The sequence below is a fragment of the Rhipicephalus sanguineus genome, chromosome 4 (assembly GCF_013339695.2).
Source record: "Rhipicephalus sanguineus isolate Rsan-2018 chromosome 4, BIME_Rsan_1.4, whole genome shotgun sequence".
NCBI classification, from domain to species: Eukaryota; Metazoa; Arthropoda; class Arachnida; order Ixodida; family Ixodidae; genus Rhipicephalus; species Rhipicephalus sanguineus.
The window spans coordinates 38488265-38506225 of NC_051179.1; the positions used below are offsets into that span (position 1 = coordinate 38488265).

At 42.9% G+C, this 17961-nt stretch overlaps 1 long non-coding RNA gene across 1 annotated transcript; it reads left to right on the top strand.

Annotated features, from left to right (window-relative positions):
• The first annotated feature begins 3889 nt into the window (after window positions 1–3889).
• Window positions 3890–11955, top strand: LOC125758029 (uncharacterized). Its single transcript, XR_007415741.1, has 3 exons — window positions 3890–4869; window positions 7198–7298; window positions 11832–11955. It is a non-coding gene; the product is annotated as an uncharacterized LOC125758029 (long non-coding RNA).
• Window positions 11956–17961: the final 6006 nt, after the last annotated feature.

Sequence of the window (17961 nt, forward strand, 5' to 3'; positions counted from 1 at the left end):
ATGCGCAAGCAAAATTGAAAAATTTCGAGGGGGGGGGGGTTGAAACCCCCAACCCTCTTCTTGGCTACGCCCCTGATCATTTTTTAAGTTAAAGCTTGTTATACGGGCTTATATGTTATAATATGTTATATGTATAGTCACTTATAGTGTGACGTATTTGATCGGTTATAACTTGCATCTACTGAAATTGAATTCTGCTACTATTTGATGCTACTAAAACGCCACTAAACGTAGCGTTAGTAGCCGTAGCGCTTAGTTTAGTAGCGTTTACTTGCAGCAAAAAGAATGACAGTCGCACATGCCTCGTTCCAATTAAAAAAAAAAACGCTGTGCAGGTTAGTTGGGCCTCGACAATATTTATGCTAATTTTTTTATATAATGTGTGATGCATACTATTCGAACTATTCGATTCAAAATTATTCGAGGTAATCACTGTTCGCTTCGAACCTAAAATAATTTGCTTTTCGGACATCCCTACCGCGAAGGCTTCTGTGCGGCGTTCCACGGTGCCTAATAGACAAGGACACAAGGAACATGCGGCGCTGCTTCGTATGGTGAAAAGCGTCCCTTTATGAAAGCCTCCTTTCGGGACTGTGGCACGGGAGTACAAACCGGTTCGCTGCAGCGGCGGCGGCCTGCGCATCAGCTTCTCTGCAGTGCACGATTGCTAGCGGCGTTTTGAAAACAGATGAGCAACTCCGCCACATAAAAGTAACATTTACAGTAACTCTAGGGTGCAGTAAAGCTTTAGGGGTGCAGGCGCTCGCAGCGACCCGTAGCGGCTGCCGCTACGGTCGTCGAAAATTAAAGGGGGGAGGGGGTAAGGGCACCGGTACCCTGTTCCTCTTAGATCCGACCCTGGAATTTTCGTGGTTGTTGCAATTTCATTCCGAGCTGCGTCTTGAGAGGTTCGTGCATGCTCGCGTGCGACTGCAAATCTTTCTAGCCTCTCCAACGCAACATGCCTAAAAAGAAAAAGACAACCTGTTCCATGACGTTATGCAAAAGAACTCGTGCAATGAAAAGGCATCGATTCTCATTCAGAGCTTCTACGGATCCAGTATGCCTGCAAGAGTGGGCGTAAAACATCAAGGGAGGTCCCTCATGTGTACATAATTTCATTTGACTGTTCGCTGATTCTTACTTTTAATTAATTATTTTTCTTTTTTATATGCACCTATCTTTTCCTTTCACTGTTCACATTCTGCGCGAAAATATCTGTCTTTGCGTCTGTTCATTTATTTTTGTTCTTGATGTAACCGCTATAATTGTCAATGAATATTTCAATAATTGTACTCAAACATTACTGCGTGAAAAGAATGTTAATCAACTAGAACGGAAACCCCGAATTTCCTACATGTTTGTTCTCTACGCCAGCATGTGCCGTTCAGAAGAAGCTAATCTGCCCGCATAGTCTCCAGAGTTTTCTTTTCTTCGTTTTACAATTTATCAGCGCCATGTGTGGCTACACGACGAGCTTATACCGCAACAAAAAGCTTGGCTTCAACGGGAAACTCCACAGAGCGCAGGCTCACACGCGCGAAAGCACGCCAGCGAGCGGCAGCGCCGTCTGCACGCTGGATCGCGCAATCTTTCCACCTGGCAGGCGCGCTCACGACACTAAGGAGACCTTCCTAGCCCGTATAGTTCTGCGTTCGTGTGATCGTCGTGCCGAGTTCTGTTTGTGCGGTGGACTTTTAACGCGGTGCCTCGCATTGTATGTTGTGGTTACTGACGTAAGCGCAAGTATACGCGGTGCCAGGCAAATAGTCACCAGATGCCGACCGTGCGACTTGAATCTCTGCGACTGCTTTGTTCGGTGTGACCGACGGACGCGATTCATAGTTTTGAAGAACACCTTCAAATGTTTCCGCACGTCAGTGAGTAGCAGCGCCGCAATCCTTTGTCGACGACGCGTTCTGTCGCCCTGGAAAATGCTTTGACGCTCGGGGACGGCCGGTAGCTCGGCGATTCCTCGCTTGGCGCACCATTGGAAACCGGCGGTCATCTAGCAGTGTACGCTGCCAGCGTATTTTTCATTGCCAGAGGTAAGTGAACGTTACGCTTCGTACATTATGAGTTATTGTTATTGTAGTACGCCTTGTCGCCGAAGAAAATCGCATAACGTGTTGGTAGTGTATGCGGTTGTAGTTGTGAGGATTGCGCTCGCGCATGACATTTGTCAAGAACGTAGTCGGTAGTGTTACAAAGTTTTGGTAATTAGCTCGCTTGCACGCACTGCTCTACGCTAATATTTGCTGAAGGAGACAACATTTTTGTCAGGCTCACCATTGTCATGCGTTTTATTCATGTCTCTCGACAAATTACTTGGAGTAACGCCGTGAAACCGAAGCCTTCAACATTCATTTCGTTCGCACGAGCTCTGAAGGAATAATCATCAGCCACCGTGTGAATCGTGAATCGGTACAGTGGGAGAAATATAGTGTATTTAGGGATGTTTTCTTTAGGCGTGCATTTTATTTGTCATTATGAAACGTGACCCTCAAAAGCGTTAGGTTAGCATTCTTGGACATTGCTTATCATCTTTCAAGCAATAGATAACATAGATTTGCTAAAAATGCAATTTCTGTAGCATGACATTGTATTTTGTTCAATTGGTTTGCCCCATTTTTATCCTTTATGCACGTTCACCTAATTTGACAAGCCGTACTTTCAGCTGAATTTTCAATTGCTTTTAGCACTATATGTGCGTCCGTGTATTGAAGTCCCACCTCTCATCGCATAATAATAGCTTGTGAAGAACGACGCTTGTCTTGAATTAGCCATTTATCAGAGCTCTTCCTCCCTCCTCAAAGGGCAAGGTGCTGCTGGCACACCTGGTTCGGCTTTTCTTAACCTTTTTTTTTTTGAATGCTGAAGTTTTTTGCAACGTACTGCAGGTAGCAGACAGCAGTGCCTCGACAAACAGTGGAGTGCTGACCATGCAGTCCAGAAGGTGGCTGCGGCAAGTATGCTATAGGAGGTGCTTATTCAGGCAGAAGCATCTGTAGCCAACGTAAAGGTAATGTACAAAGTTCCATTTAATGAAGAAGAATCTTGTTTTGAGCTAGTCATGTCGAAGGGAAACAATGAGCGCTAGATAAATGAGATGGAAATGCAGAGTAACAATGTTATGTATGCCAGCAACCAACTTAAGTTTATTCATGCAAAAGGGTTATTTCCAACTGGTTCATTTAGGGGAAGAGCCCACAGTTTCCACGAATGGGCATACCTGGTAGCCGTTGCACAACCTGTTACTGTGTTTTCGCACTCATTATTATGTGCCACTTACTCTTGTGACGTTCCACCAAGGTGAAATTACTTCACATAAACAGCAGCGAGAAGGCTCTTGCTAGCCAGTTCAATTAAGACAGCGTTACCGTAGCTTTTAGTTCCAGTAAACCAGCTAAGCTGTATAGAAGAGCGTACTTCATGTTTGTCACCATGGACAGTGCATTTTGCCTGGGAACATGGCTTAGTTTTGCGAAGGAAAATGTTGCCTTTCTGTAAAACGTGGTACTGGGAAATGGCATTGTGCCAAAAATATTAAGGTTTATGACTTCTTGCAGCACGCATTGTTGTACAGGGATGTTAGCGTTTTCATAAATGCAATGCATGGTGCTTGAAGAATATAGCGGCCCACTTTAAAATTTATAACTTCATGATTTCAGTATCTGGGACAGACTTTACTGTATACGATTTGTTTCTGGAAAGCTTCAACCTATCTTGCAATTCTTCAAGGCCAATACTGAATTTGCTGTGTACATTTGGCTGCACATTCTCATCACTTATGCTAAACAACAGGCTTGAGTGATGTGTGGAATTCCTATCAATCAATTTTATTGATTACCTCGGACGATCTACTCTGCTTCCCAAAGTTATTGGGTGCTTTGTGTGCATGTGCTATGCATGCTAGAAATGAAAACAGGGAATGCAGCTGGCAGCATCAACGAGTACAATGCCCATAGGCTATTATGAGGTGCGAAATGTTGCCACTGCTAGAATTTACATTATGTGTGCATGGTACAGCTGATTGTGTAATTTAGCACTTTCCAGCTACTTACGCAGTTGGAGCAGATGTCGATCATGTTTATTGTGGTATGGCACGGCCACCAAGTTCGTGCATTCTGCATACCAGGAAACCTGACACGAAGCAACGTATTGCTGTGATGGCAGCTAAGTGAGAACGAATGAGTTTGTCTTCTCTGTACATTTGTCAATATCATTACACAGGCTTGTTAAGTGCATTCAAGCGGCTTTAGCAATGCACTTGCAGCTACAGAGCCAGTAAAGGCAGCCAATTTCATCATCAGAGTTCACTCTGCAAATCCCACTTTCCATAAAGGGCATTGTTTTGTGATAGCTTAAGGTCAAAACTTGCTCAATTAAACACTTCTTGGTGTCTGACATTACATGAATTATGATAATTGTTATATCTCATGTGAAATTATGCCATTGTTTTTTTTTCATATTCTTACTTTGCATACACACTTTACGACTGCACCCTCCCCAACCGAATCTTTACTAGTGCTACATTCTGTTATGGGTGAAAACAATTATTGAACTAAAAACCAGGCCAAGGAAAGCAGTATGATGCCCTGTAATGTAGGAGGATGCCGCTATTGCAGTGTTTAGTCTAGAGCTGAATTTAATAAGAAAGGGCAGCAATGTAGGTCATCTGTGGATATTTGCAGACCATAATTGTGTTGTGGTCATTTTGTTATCGCAGGAAGCATCTTCAAAAAGCAGTGCTACAAGGATGTGAGCAGCAGTTTCCCTTTAACGAACGGGTCAAATTCATGGAAGCCACGTGCCTGCTGCTTCTGGCCTACACAAACATGCAGCCACCATAGTAAAGTTCTTGCAAAGGTGTGAGACATCCCTATGTTGCATGGATTGAGCATGTTAATTGCCTGTTTTTTATAGCTTATAGTAATATGTCTACAAGTGTACTTCCTTCTAGTGTATATTTACATTCTCTTAAAGGGCCAGTCAGCAAGCTCAGACTTCTTTTTTTACACGTCCCAAACAAGCTCGCTAATTCGTACAGAGGGCCGCAGGAATCACATTGTCCGAATGTCAGACACTCCACTTCTAAAAACAATAACCGCACCTCCTCTTCAGCGCTTGACCAGTCCTCTTGCTAGCGAAGTGGTGTAATGTTGCTTATGAGCAACATTAAGTAACGCTGACTGTTGAATAGTCCTCTGCAATACGAAACGGCATTTTGGCTTTGTGATGATGCGGTATCTATGGTTGTCACAAGAGTTGCGAATTGGTTTATCTCGCCAGTGCTTTTACTGTGCTTCCTCACCGCACCGCTCTGGCACAGTGGCACACCGAGGAAGCCCCTCTTCAGGATGGTCAGGCTGAGCGAGAAACTGAAACCAGCTGGATTGTTTGTTCTATCCCCTGTGGCTTCATTATTACACCACTTATAAAAAAAATCATGTGACAACATGTTCATGTTGTACAAGCGTGCAGTTGTCACAATTTTAGACTCCGGGGTTGTTTAGGGGCCCTTTAGCCTTAAATTATGAATGGTAAATTCACACGTCACGTGGTTTTCTTGCTTTATTTTTTGCAATGCTGATTTTTAAAATAGCATGTCAGCTTCTGTGAGTGGTAATTTATACATTTATCATACAAAACATCCTGCTATATTCAACAAGTGTTATTATAGATTTTTCATGGCACCAGAGCCACCTGCTTTTTGCCGTATGGCAGCTACATGGAAGTTCATTGCTATGCTGCTTTGTTTAACTGATATCTTTTCAATCAATGCGTTTCACAGTCCAGGGTGTTTGGTGTATTTGCATCTTGATGTGTTTAATATCATACAAGTGATGGATTTTTTTGTCTTCTAGTGTTTACTTTGCAGCTATTTAACTGTGGTTTTCAGGGGCATATCTAGACAGGAACATCAATTCTGCTAAGCTTTGGTTCGAAAAGAGACGCTGAACAGGAGTTCCTTAGGTGCATGCCCTGAGCACCAGCCCTTTGGATTACAGAAATATCTAAACTGCATAATGTCTGCAGCTCCTTGCTTAATTGCATGTCTTTCTTCAACCTACAGCTCTTTCCATAATCCTTAACATTAACCTACATTACCAAGTGAACATCCCCCGCTGCAATACAGTGGTTATAATGGTCAGCTGCTGATCTGAACTGTGCGGGTTCGATCCTTGATGGAGTGGTTGCACTTTCGGTGGAGGTGCAAATCCTAGAGGTTCCTGTGCTTTTAATTTCACGTTTACATACAGAACCCCATTGTTATTATTACATCAGCAAGTGGACAGAGTGGTAATTCTAGATTGTATACATATTTAGTATAACAGACAGCTGAGCTGGTTGGTAGGTATTCAGGTTAAAAAGGCAGGGCATGCAAACATGGACACAAGAGAGAAACCAAGACAACCACTAACGCCAACTGGAAAGGTGGACAGTGGCACAAAATAAAGTAGACACAAAAACTTATCTGTGCATGCCCAGGCAAGAGGCGATACCTATCAATCTGGCACGCGCGATAGTCTACGTGAGAGATAACTGCTCAAGTATTTGATTTCTTCTTTATGCTAGTTAATCGACGGTTGGCTCTCTTGTGCACTGCCATTATCGATATGCCAGGCCTCGACGATTGGACGCATTTCTTCATTCATGTGCTTGTACAAAACTGCATTCATCGAATTTTGGCGTGCATTTACGCTCTCAACAATGTAAAGGTAGATTAGGTGATGAGCCTCCAGTTAGTGATCTCAGCGTTTTAGGTGTCTTGACTCTCTTGTGTCCATGTTTGCATGCCCCATCTTTTAACATGTATTCATATAGTGCGTAAGAGAAATAGGTTATCTAGTGAGTTATTTGGAAAGTAAGTTTAGGGCGAACACCAATATAGCAGTGTAAATTAAATTTAAGCGATGAATGCATCGGGCTGGATTAGGAAACAATATAATGGCGAAATATAGCCGTTTGCTCTTTGCTTATACTTGTCTCAGTTTCTTGTCTCGTATGCTTTGACAATGACCAGGTGTCGTGTTGGATGCTACCTATTGGTTATGAACTATACATAGACAAAGCAGAGGCTGTTTGGATGCTTTCTAAACAGCTATCTCATGGGGAGAGAAAAGTTCATTTGGGTTATGTGAGGCATGCTAAAAAAAAGTCGACTTGTTTCTGATGTTCTTGTTTTCCTGGCAGACATTCTACACGAACTTGCCCAAAGGCGGAAGGAAGGCACGCACAGATGGACGCACAGAAATCATGGGGCTGCCGTAGAAGCTGTGAATGAGCATTAACCTGTGAGTATGTGTCTTAAACATTTTGCTGAAGCCTTTTATTTTGGTTGAACATTCTTATCGATGCTTTGTATTCCCTGACTTGTAGTGCAATATTGTTACACCCTGTTGCTTTCACAACAGAGCCCTTTAGTCTGGTACAAGGCCCAAAAAGTTCGACCTAGATGACCAAATTGCGGCAGCTAGTTGTTTCCACAATTAATGCATTAGTGTAAAAAACGCAATAGACGGAGCACAAGAAAAAGGAAGACACAAACAGTGCTGTGCTCGTGTGCTCAGTCTTCTGCACTGCTTTGTTTACGCTCTGTCATACCAATAGACACAAGCATCCATTTTAGCTTATGTAGTAGTCCAGCTCATACACTTGGTAACGTTCTCCAACGGCAGGATTACCGGATATCTGGCTTGTGAAGTCAATCTAAAGTGCATGCCTGTTCGTGTAGACTTGTGTGCATCCACCATGAGATGGAAATGTAGCTGTGTTTTAATATTTAGCCAGTATAGCTCGTGAATGGAATTTGGAGCTGTGACAGCAACACTTTTATAGGGGATGAGTTACTAAATTATTGTAGACTTGTGTGCATCCACCATTGTGATGGAAATTCAGCTGTGTTTTAATATTTTAGCCAGTATAGCTCGTGAATGGAATTTGGAGCTGTGACAGCAACACTTTTAGAGGGGGCGAGTTACTAAATTATTGTGTATTTCTCGATGTTTGCATGTTGTAAAAACATAGCTGGTTAAAATTAGTCCAGATTTTACGCTATTTCTTAACATATGACCTTCCGTACTGTTCGAAGGCATTGAACCATATGAAATGCTTTGTGCCTTTGTGTGTGTGCCGAAGGTTAGGAGTCATTATACTAGAGATAAATAAAAATAGGTCAGAGGTTAAAGTAAATTTTTCGCAATCAACTTCTTGTGGGCAGTTATTCAGAGCAGGGTTTTGAAGTAATTTAGCAATACAAGCAGATTAGTGCTTCATTTTAGTGTCTGACAGTGCACACTGTTTTATTTTAGTACCTATTTGGGTCATTTCACGCCAGTGTGCCAGGTCGTTTTTTGACCATTTCCAATATTTTGTAAAACTGGTGCTGTTATGTTTCATTGTGGGAAGTAGTCATTCAAGCGTTATTTTTGGGGAAAGAATTGCATGATGCAGCAAAGACCTTTCAAACTTCGCATGCAGAAATGAAGCTGTGTCAGGCAAATTAATTGACACATGGTTATTGCGTCGAGCTATTACTACAAAGCATTTGTTTCTTTAACATAGTCACCAATCTTTCATGACTATGATAGTCGAATTTATTTTGATTTCAATTTATGCTATTTGCAGTCGTGAGTGAACATTGCAAAATGCACCATTTTTAAGTATATTGTAAAAAAGACTGAATGTTTCATGTGAAATATTTTCACAGTATGCGTTCAGTGCATATACCAAGGGTTGAAAATGCTGCTGGCAAAAAGAAGCAAAAATGTCTTCAAATTGGCACTTGGAAGAAGTAGTGTTTGAACCCATATTGCGGGCTCTCTTTCACTGTGTAGCAATCCCAGCTAAAATGTTGCCTACACATCATAGTGTGCTTTCCTCGTGCGATAATTTAGACAAAGTTTTTAAGGTGTAATATTATCTTCAAGCGAAAAATAATTTTTTCAAATGAAAAATAACAAGGCTGTGGGAAGTTTCTTGGAGCTTTGCCTTCACTGCACAGCACATCATTGTTCTTGCATGGTATTTCAGACAGAAGTATTGCTTAAATCTGCAACATTTAGACTTGCACTATATGAGCACAGGGGCACCCGCGTGAATCCTGTGCCAATGTGCTGTGCAGCGAAGGTCAAAGAACGAGACTCTGTGCAGGCTAGGGATTATTCACTTCAGTAAATTTTTCCTTGCTTACAACCAAGCAGTATATATTTTTTTTTTAAATGGAATATAAATTGCCAGCAAAGTATACCACACAATAATGTCTTGGCGACATTCTGTTTGGAATGCTACATAGCAAAAGCTAAGCTGCAATATGGGTCAAAAGCTATTTTTTCCGACTGTAACAGTTTGGGTGGAACGTTTCTGATTATTTTGTTTTTATAGTAGTTTTATGACAAAGTGGATATCTATTTACTTATTTATTTATTACTTGACAATACTGCTGACACCAGTAAGCAGTATTGCAAAGTGGGCTACAGTGATAAGTTACACATAAAATGATCTTGCTAAGCAAAAACAGGAGCATAGCATATACAAAACACAAGATAAACCAAGAACATCTATACAACCGTCTTAAGGAAAATGATAAGGGAACAGCACAAAATACAAAGGCAATGAACTTTGGAAATCAACCTTCGGTATTCCATACGAAAGAATTAGTCTTTCTTCTGATAAATGTTAACATTAGAACTTCAGCATTTTGCAGTGTTTCCTTATGGCTGAAAAAATGTAACTTGAAATGCAAATTAGTAAACTATTTTAGCCATGAAACACTGCCACCTTCAGATTAAAGAAAGAAATATTCTGCATTAAAACGGGAACAAACAGCGCTGGACACGGGACGAAGAAAGAACAATAGACGAGGGTGCTGTCGCCTTCGTCTACCTTTTTTTTCCGTCCCGTGCCCAGCGCTGTTTGTTCCCGTTGTAATCATGTACTAACCAGCCCAGTTAGGTGCTATCCTGAAATATTTTGCTCTAATTGCTCAAAGCAATAACTTTGTATAAGTTATCTTGCATGACGCAGTTTCACATCTGTAGATGGATGGATGCTATGTGTGTTCCCTTTAAAGCGAAGCATTGACATGCAAGTGGCCAAGCTCAATTTTTGAATTGGCTTAATGCCTTTCCTACCTGAATTAAATTTCTTTCCTTAAAAAAAACTTATAATAGGTAGCTTATTTTTCGGCATTGTACAAAAGACCCTGCAGGTTTGTTTTTGGCTGTTCTCGCTGCTTTTCCACTACCAATCCTCCATCTGTCTTTTACTGATTTCTCTTGTGGATGTGTTCATCTTTATCAAGCTTTCTCTAAGCCTAGGGCTTCATGAGAGCTAGTTCCCAACACGTACATGGGTGGACATTTTACATTTATTTAAAAGGTGGTCCGTCATTTCCATATCTCTCTCACAATCAGTGCATGTGACGCCTACTTACTGGATCTCACTTTATGACTGCATATTCTAAGACAAGATTAACTCGCTTCAGACATTGCACTAGCTTATCATATGCTTCCCTCCTTACTTCGTCCTTATTCTTGCGATAGTTACTCAGAGCTTTTCATTTTTAGTATTTGCTAGCCATTAAATCATCTCCGCCTCTCTGACATTGCACCTAACGCTTATCGTGCATAAAGTTTAATGCATGCTCTCAGCATCACGAAATTTCGTCCTGGAAATTAGCACTTGACCACAGGTATGATCTTTTTAGCAGCATGATCTTTTTCAACAGCAAAGGAGTTCGTTAAAAAACCACCTTTTATACTTAAAATGGGGATGACTAATTCCATACCTCATTTATTAAAGTTAACCTCTTTCAATTTCCTTACGCTTGTTCTTTGTGTTGTGCTTGCCTCATGGTTTGCAGTCTTTATGGATCTGGTATATTTAAAGAGTTGAATAGCCGGTCACCTGCTTATGACACTGCAGCTTAAGTATTGCACCCACTATCATTGCCATAGTAGCATTTGGTACAGTAGAGGTTTGTAATGAATGTAACGAGATGTGCAGCTCATGAAATAATTGTTGAACAACGAATGTTGTTGGAGCTAGTGATTCAACAAGAGGACTCCTCTTTAGAGGGGCAACGAATTGCATCAAGGTTGCTGCAACAACTTAGACACATCAATTTGTTGAAACATTGGCTCCAACAACACGCTTTGTTCAATGGTTTGACATTTATTCAAGCCGCCATCTTCAGCTCAACTTTTGTCGCGTTAAGATGTACAGGATATACAACTGTCATGTTGTTTTCTGATAGAATTCAAGAGCTATTGACAGCAAGCCTTGCTTCTCAATTTAATTCTCATCCTTTACGTTTACGCTTTAATCTTTGTCATCTTCAGCCTTATTATATGTGCACTGCAGCAGTAGCCCTTCGCAGTGGTCTACAATTTGCCTCGTCTTGTGCGAGCCGATTCCATTTTATACATGCGCAATTCTTCATTTCTTCACCCACATAACTCTCGGCTTTCTCGGCAGCATTAAGTACGAAAATTGTAACTGTTAAGACTTTTGCTTCAACATCATGACAATAATTGAATAGAATTGGTAATGCACGTAAACAAATACTCTTGCAGTTAGAACGTAGTGTGTTTAACCCTGCATTCTTGTGTACTATAGCAATAAGTCTTCGTGAAATCATGCTGCTTGTTCTTCATATAATTAGAACGAGTCCAGAAATATCTGCAAAATACCGTTTCTGCTTTTTTGATTTCTGAAACAGTGATGCTAAGGGAGGCCATGTGCACATGCACCATGGCAATGTTTAAATGTGTATAAATTCTGAACATTGCTGTTGCTCTAGGTGTTTCCTTTCACTTCCTTTTCAGACGTACAGAAAGGAGCGAAGTGGAGCTGTCCATGGGCCGTGCACACAATTTCATAAGCAGGCTTGCAACACTTTTGACAAATATGTTCCTGAATACATCTGCCAAAGTGGCATTTAAAGAAGCATGTAGTAGTGTACTTCACTGTTTATTTGGCATGAAGTTCACACAGTACAGTGCATCTACACATGGCATGCTACCCCCACATCTACCAGCTCGGGATGTGTAGCTTGATTGTAAAATGTTTACTTTGACTTAACACAACAATTATTAACAAAATGACATGAAAGTTTTGCCACCTATGCAGGCGACATTCTCAGTATACGCTGCCAAATATAAGCGGAGTTTGACCAGTCCATTAGTCGCACATTTCCTTGTAAACATCTCGTAGAGGGCTGCTGTTGTTGTTGCAAGCCAATGCGCCGTGATGAATGAACCATGATTCCAAGATTTTTCTTTTCCTCCGACCTTTGTACACGAGGTAGCATCGTCGAATTGATTAGGTCAAAGTTATGCCTTGTCATTCAGCAGCGTTCAACAAGCTCCGTCTTAGAACATGTTGCATGGGTGGTTTTCGCAACATCCTCTTTGTGTTCTTTAACCTTCGATTACCTTCTTCAACCCACTTCGCCTATGCAAGTTGTGTCGCAATCCCCACTTTGTACTTCGTAGATGATCCCGCTCTAATCTTTGGCGGTGTTAGTGTATACCTTGTCCTTAGGACATGTGTTCACAAAGCCCAAAGACCGCACACCTGCGGATGATTAGAGCAGGGTATTCTACAGAGTACGTTGTGGGGTTCATGACACCACTTACATCGGCGAATTGGGCAGGAAAATGCCAAAGACGTTCAAAGAACACAAAGTGGGAATGTTGCTAAAGCCACCCATGGAGCGCATTTTAAGACAGCTTGTTGAATACTGCAAGACGACAGGTTATAGCTTCGACCTTAACAATGCGACGATGCTGGCTCAGGAACGAAGGTGGAGGAAAACTATTGGAATTATGGTTCATGCGTCATGAAGCATCTGCTTGAAACAACAACCACAGACCCATACCGAACGTGTACGTGGACGTATGTGGCTAGTGGACTGGTCGACCTCCGCTCACTTGTTGCTAGCGTATACCGAGACTGCCACCTGCATAGGTGGCAAAGCTTCTATGGGATTTTATGGTGCAGTTGTGGTACAAAACAGTTATTTTGCATTAAGGCAAATGTGCCGTATTATATTGGACAGTATGGGCAGACCATTCTTTAGTATCTTAACGTAGGAGGCACGTAAGAAGACCTTCTTTGAAGGAAATTGTTTTATTCTGGTCACGGAACAGTGCTCTCATTCAAACAAAGTGACGGAGTGCTTTGTTTTATCTGTGGTGACGAAAGCACTTCGTAAGAAGACTCCTTTTTAGAGAAATCGTTTAATTCGGATCGCGGAAAAGTGCTCGGCACCGCTATACCTTCAGCTTTGTCCGTGTTTAGGGGCCAGATTTTTTGCAGTGTAGAAATAAAAAAAGTAGTCTGTTACCGGCACCTACCCGTCTCGCGTAAAGCGCACGTGCACTCATATAGACGCCAGTCGAGCATTAGGTGAAGGCTCTCTGCGTCAGCGGAGATGCGCGCGCCCATCCGTGGAGATTGTTCGAGAATTGCCCGGAACGCATCGATGCGTATGCGGCTCGGTGCACACTTCGCCATCCCTCCTCAACATTCAACCTCATTTCCGGCGCATCTCGAGCGGCACGCAAACGCTGCTGGCGAGATTGGGCTATATGCAAATGCGTATTGCACAGGCACTCCCGTGTACTTCATGCTTTCGCGCTTAAGTGTCCCTGGAAAGCATCGACCACAGTAAAAAAATGACTAAACATGTAGTATACAAAGCCTAAGAAAAAGAACTAAAGTAAGGAGGCCGTAGTGTGCAGTAATGTGGACCAGGCTACCCTCTTTGTCCGAATATCTACCGGCCTTGCCTTCCATGCCTTGAGTACCTGGAATGTTTAAAAATCTTTATTGCGCCACAGTCGATTAGGAAATGGAGAAAAATATCTACACTTGTATACCAGGGACATGGCCTGCCCGGCATACGCGTGCCCGATGCGCTACCTCTGGTGCACAAAGACGCCTGGGCCACATAGGTGCACTGTTTCATGGACAGTGACGCAGATGAATCGTGTGCAAATGATGTTTCAGAGATACGCGAACTTACATAATGGATATGCGACAAAATGGTTGTGTAGCCAAGAAAAAATTACGTGCAAGGAATGTTTATCACGAGCAAGAAATACTTGACAGTTCGGCCTACGTAAAGTCTACGAATCGAACCGTAAGTTCTTCCTATATTTCATTTTCCTGCAGTATCGTATAAGTCGCTTCACACGTCGAGGTGGATCTATAGGCTATTTACTTCGGTGGATGTTGGCTCTCCTTGCAGTGCAGCTTTTGGAGTTCACGCGAGGTTAGAGATTTACGACATTGCCTTCCGTTGTTTCTGCCTTTCTTTTCGCTTTCGCAAGGTGCTTGAAGTACATACCTACGACCCAGGAGCATTTCGAACTATGCGGAATACATCGCATTGAAGGTTGAAAAGTTAGATTTTTTTCCTTGCGAAACAATTCGTCGGAAAACCCTGCAGATATTCCACGAAAAGCCGGCATCAAGAGTGGGAAAGCTGCTTCGCGAAGCCTGCATAAAATGTAACTCGGCTCTGAAATGCGAAAATAGCGAAGTGGGTGCGCACAGTTATGTAAGACATTGTTGTTACTGAAGAACGCAAAGTCTCAGGGAAAAATGCAAGTAGCGAATATTTTGCATTCGCAAAGTGGCATATGAAGTAGTGGGCCGTAATTCTGACGAACATGGACAGTTGTGAGGAAGTATAGATGACAAACTTTATATAGTTTTAATTCGTGACTATACTTGAACGGTAGCTACGGACCTGTTGGACAGAGACCGAAAGGTGCATGGATTATCGTAAAAATGCTAATCTTTATAATAATGTTAGTACTGCTTACGCACCTAGCTTTCCTATGGTCCGGATGTACTACGACGGGTTTTTTTTTTACAGGAGAAAAACGATAAAAAATCAGTTTCGCCATAAGGACGAAGCAGTGAATGCGACAGCAACACATTGGAGTGTTATACGAAGTAAGGCTAGCAGCTAGCTCTTTTGAATGTGATCTCGCGTAACTCTACAAACCGCTGGTTTAAGCGAATACGGCCGCTCCAGGGAGCTAAGCGGTTTTCGTGCTGTCTGTCGTCGCAATGCGAAGTGGTGAAAGCACAGCGCGTATATGAGCCACCTACTGATGGCTGTGGAGATAGCGCGCGCGCAAGCTCTACAATCTTAGTAATAAGGTCCCGTTTAAAGTGCTAGATATAGCCAGGAAACCGGACATTCTTCGTCTAGTTTCCTGGATATAGCCAGCATTCAACCAGGACGTGTTTAAGAATGTATACCGCGCCCTCATGATCAAAGTTCGCAGTTGCTGCTCGAGCGACGCCGCCCATAAGGCACCCCTTCATGCTCCTTCGACCCACGAAAGATGGGCGGGCCATTTCCTGTTTGCTTGAGCAGCCATTATTGGCAGGCCTCGCAAGCGACGTGAGCTTATCGCATGCGCCATTCGTGCGACGGAGACGGCCGGCTCGTTTCATCTTTGCTTCAGCCACGTTCGTCACCCCGCGCTCGCGCGCTTTTAATAGCGCGTAGAATATACGATGCGCGGGGCGACGTGATCGATTTGGATTTTATACGCAACATGACGGCGACGGCAAAAACTCGCCGAGAGTGTTCATATAATTCCTCTCGCAGTAAGAGCAATACAAAATAGATGAAAGGTGCTCTTTCTTGGCTAATAAAGCAGCGGTCACATGAGTGTCCGTAGTTTATTGCACGTCTGCGCAGCCCCAAAGAGTACAGCCAACTAAGGCTCGTGTAAACAGGTTATTGTTCGGGCTGCAGATCATCGGTTGACGACGACAGCCCTCAGTGACACGAGGGATGATGCACCGCGTTTAATAATCGGCTGCGCAGTATCGATGCTGCGTTGACTTCCGGAGTGGAGGCTCCTTTGAATGGCTGGCTGGATGAGCGGTTACACAACGCCTATCGAGGCACGCGAAGCCACAACAGAAGCGGACAGTACGTAATAGTTTTTTTTTCAGTCTCCACCGAAAGCCATGACGCTGATGAGCGATTGACGCAGAATAGGTTGAAAGGGGCTCTGCAACATCTCTCGACAACATACGGCGCTGCCCCCCTCCCACAAATTCCAATCGTACTTCCATCACCTTTCATCTGTCGACCTACTTTATCGCCATTTTCATAAAGCTGTTAGATAAACTTTAACCATACCACGTGCAGTAGACGCTTCGCCCAATGCCTATGAACTCTCATAGGTTACCGCGATTCGCGCTTCATTGACTTTTATGATCTCACTAGTCGCTCACTGGCCAGGCATGAAAATTTCGCACGATTTAAATGCGCCGGGCTATCGCTCTAGGATATCGCTTCCTTACCTTGGTAAGAGCTATACTGACCACAGAGTTAGAGTTACAACTCTTAGTGAAAGAGTAAACGCCTCGCAACGGTGGTCTAGTGGTTATGGCGCTCGACTGCTGACACGAAGGTCGCGGGATCGAATCCCGGCTGTTGGTGACCTTGTTTCGATGGAGACAAAATGCTAGAGGCCCGTGTACTTAGATTTAGATGCACGTTAAAGAAACCCAGGTGGTCGAAATTTCCGGAGCACTCCACTACGGCGTCTCTCATAATCATATCGTGGTTTTGGGACGTTCAACTTCAGATATTATTGAAACAGTAAACGAAGCGAACCGCTGTGTGTCTATGTTTAGCTATTTTCTATGTTTAGCTATTTTCTATGTTTAGCGCCGATATATATCTGCGGATGTGAGAGAAAGGAAGGCCACATTTAACCTTTTTCTTTCCTATATAGAGGGTAAAGTGCATGTACGAGTCCCTATTGGTTGGTAACAACTTGTCCTTATCACGAGCTGTTTTATAACATGATCGCATGCTTCGAACATCAGGCAGCACACGATGGCCGGCAGCGCAGCCCGCCGCGCCAGAGCCGATGCATCCTGCCACTGCCCTTACCGCTTTCGTTTTGAGTGTTGTTTCAGGAAGGCACCCTTTTCAGCTTTATGCTCGCTCTCCTTTACATTGCTCTGCGTGCGGAAGACCACTAATGAGACCTAGAATTTTCTTCTAATTCTTCTCTTTTTTTGTAGGAGTACAGCGAGTCAGGAGGCCTATAAAGTAAAAGCAGAAAAAGAAGTACGTGTCACTACTCAACATAGAGTGCACCCATAACTTAAATTGTCTGCCACTGGGCCGTCCCGAATATGCGTAAATTTCCGCGCCGCAGCTTACCCAATCGGAGCGAGTCGGTAAAAAAGTCAAAACGAAAAAAAATTTTACATTATTTGTTGTCGTGCAAGTAAGGGAATTCACCGCAGAGAACTTATAAACTGGTAACGCTGTAGACTGAAGTCAGCGGTAGCACAGAACTGCACATCGTTCCTTGAGAACTCGCGGTGGCTATTCATAAAACCGAACGTAGTAGAACTTATTCTTGGAGCCTAACGTTCTTCTTTTATGTGTGCACGTAGTTGTGGGTGCTGGACTTGCTTTGTTAGTTGCCATAGGCGTTTGACAGTGCTTTTTAGTAACCTTTCGATTCTCACGCTAGTGTTGTGGCTATACTTATATCTATAATTTTGGAATGTCCGACCCTATTTGTAACCATATTCCCCCTTTTTTTTCGCTATAGATGAGTAATAATGGCAGCTAAATATACATGTGTGCGACGTGAGTCTGCACGGCCCACACCGACCCCTGCTTCAGTTTGTTTGATGTCTATCAGTACGTGTGCCAAGCGTGTAGCTACTTCTACAGTGACTGGAAAGCGGAGCTATACACCGTAGCCAAAGAAAGAAGAAGATAAAAGAGACAAGGGTGGGATACGTTGAGGAGAGATCAGGAAAAATTAAGCATAGACCCTAAAAAAAAATCAATGTTCACATCAAGATGATCGCGGTAAGAGTTCAGCAAGCGGAAAAAGAAAAGAAAGAGAATAGAAAAGGGTTGTGTGTGTCATACATGTGTGAAAA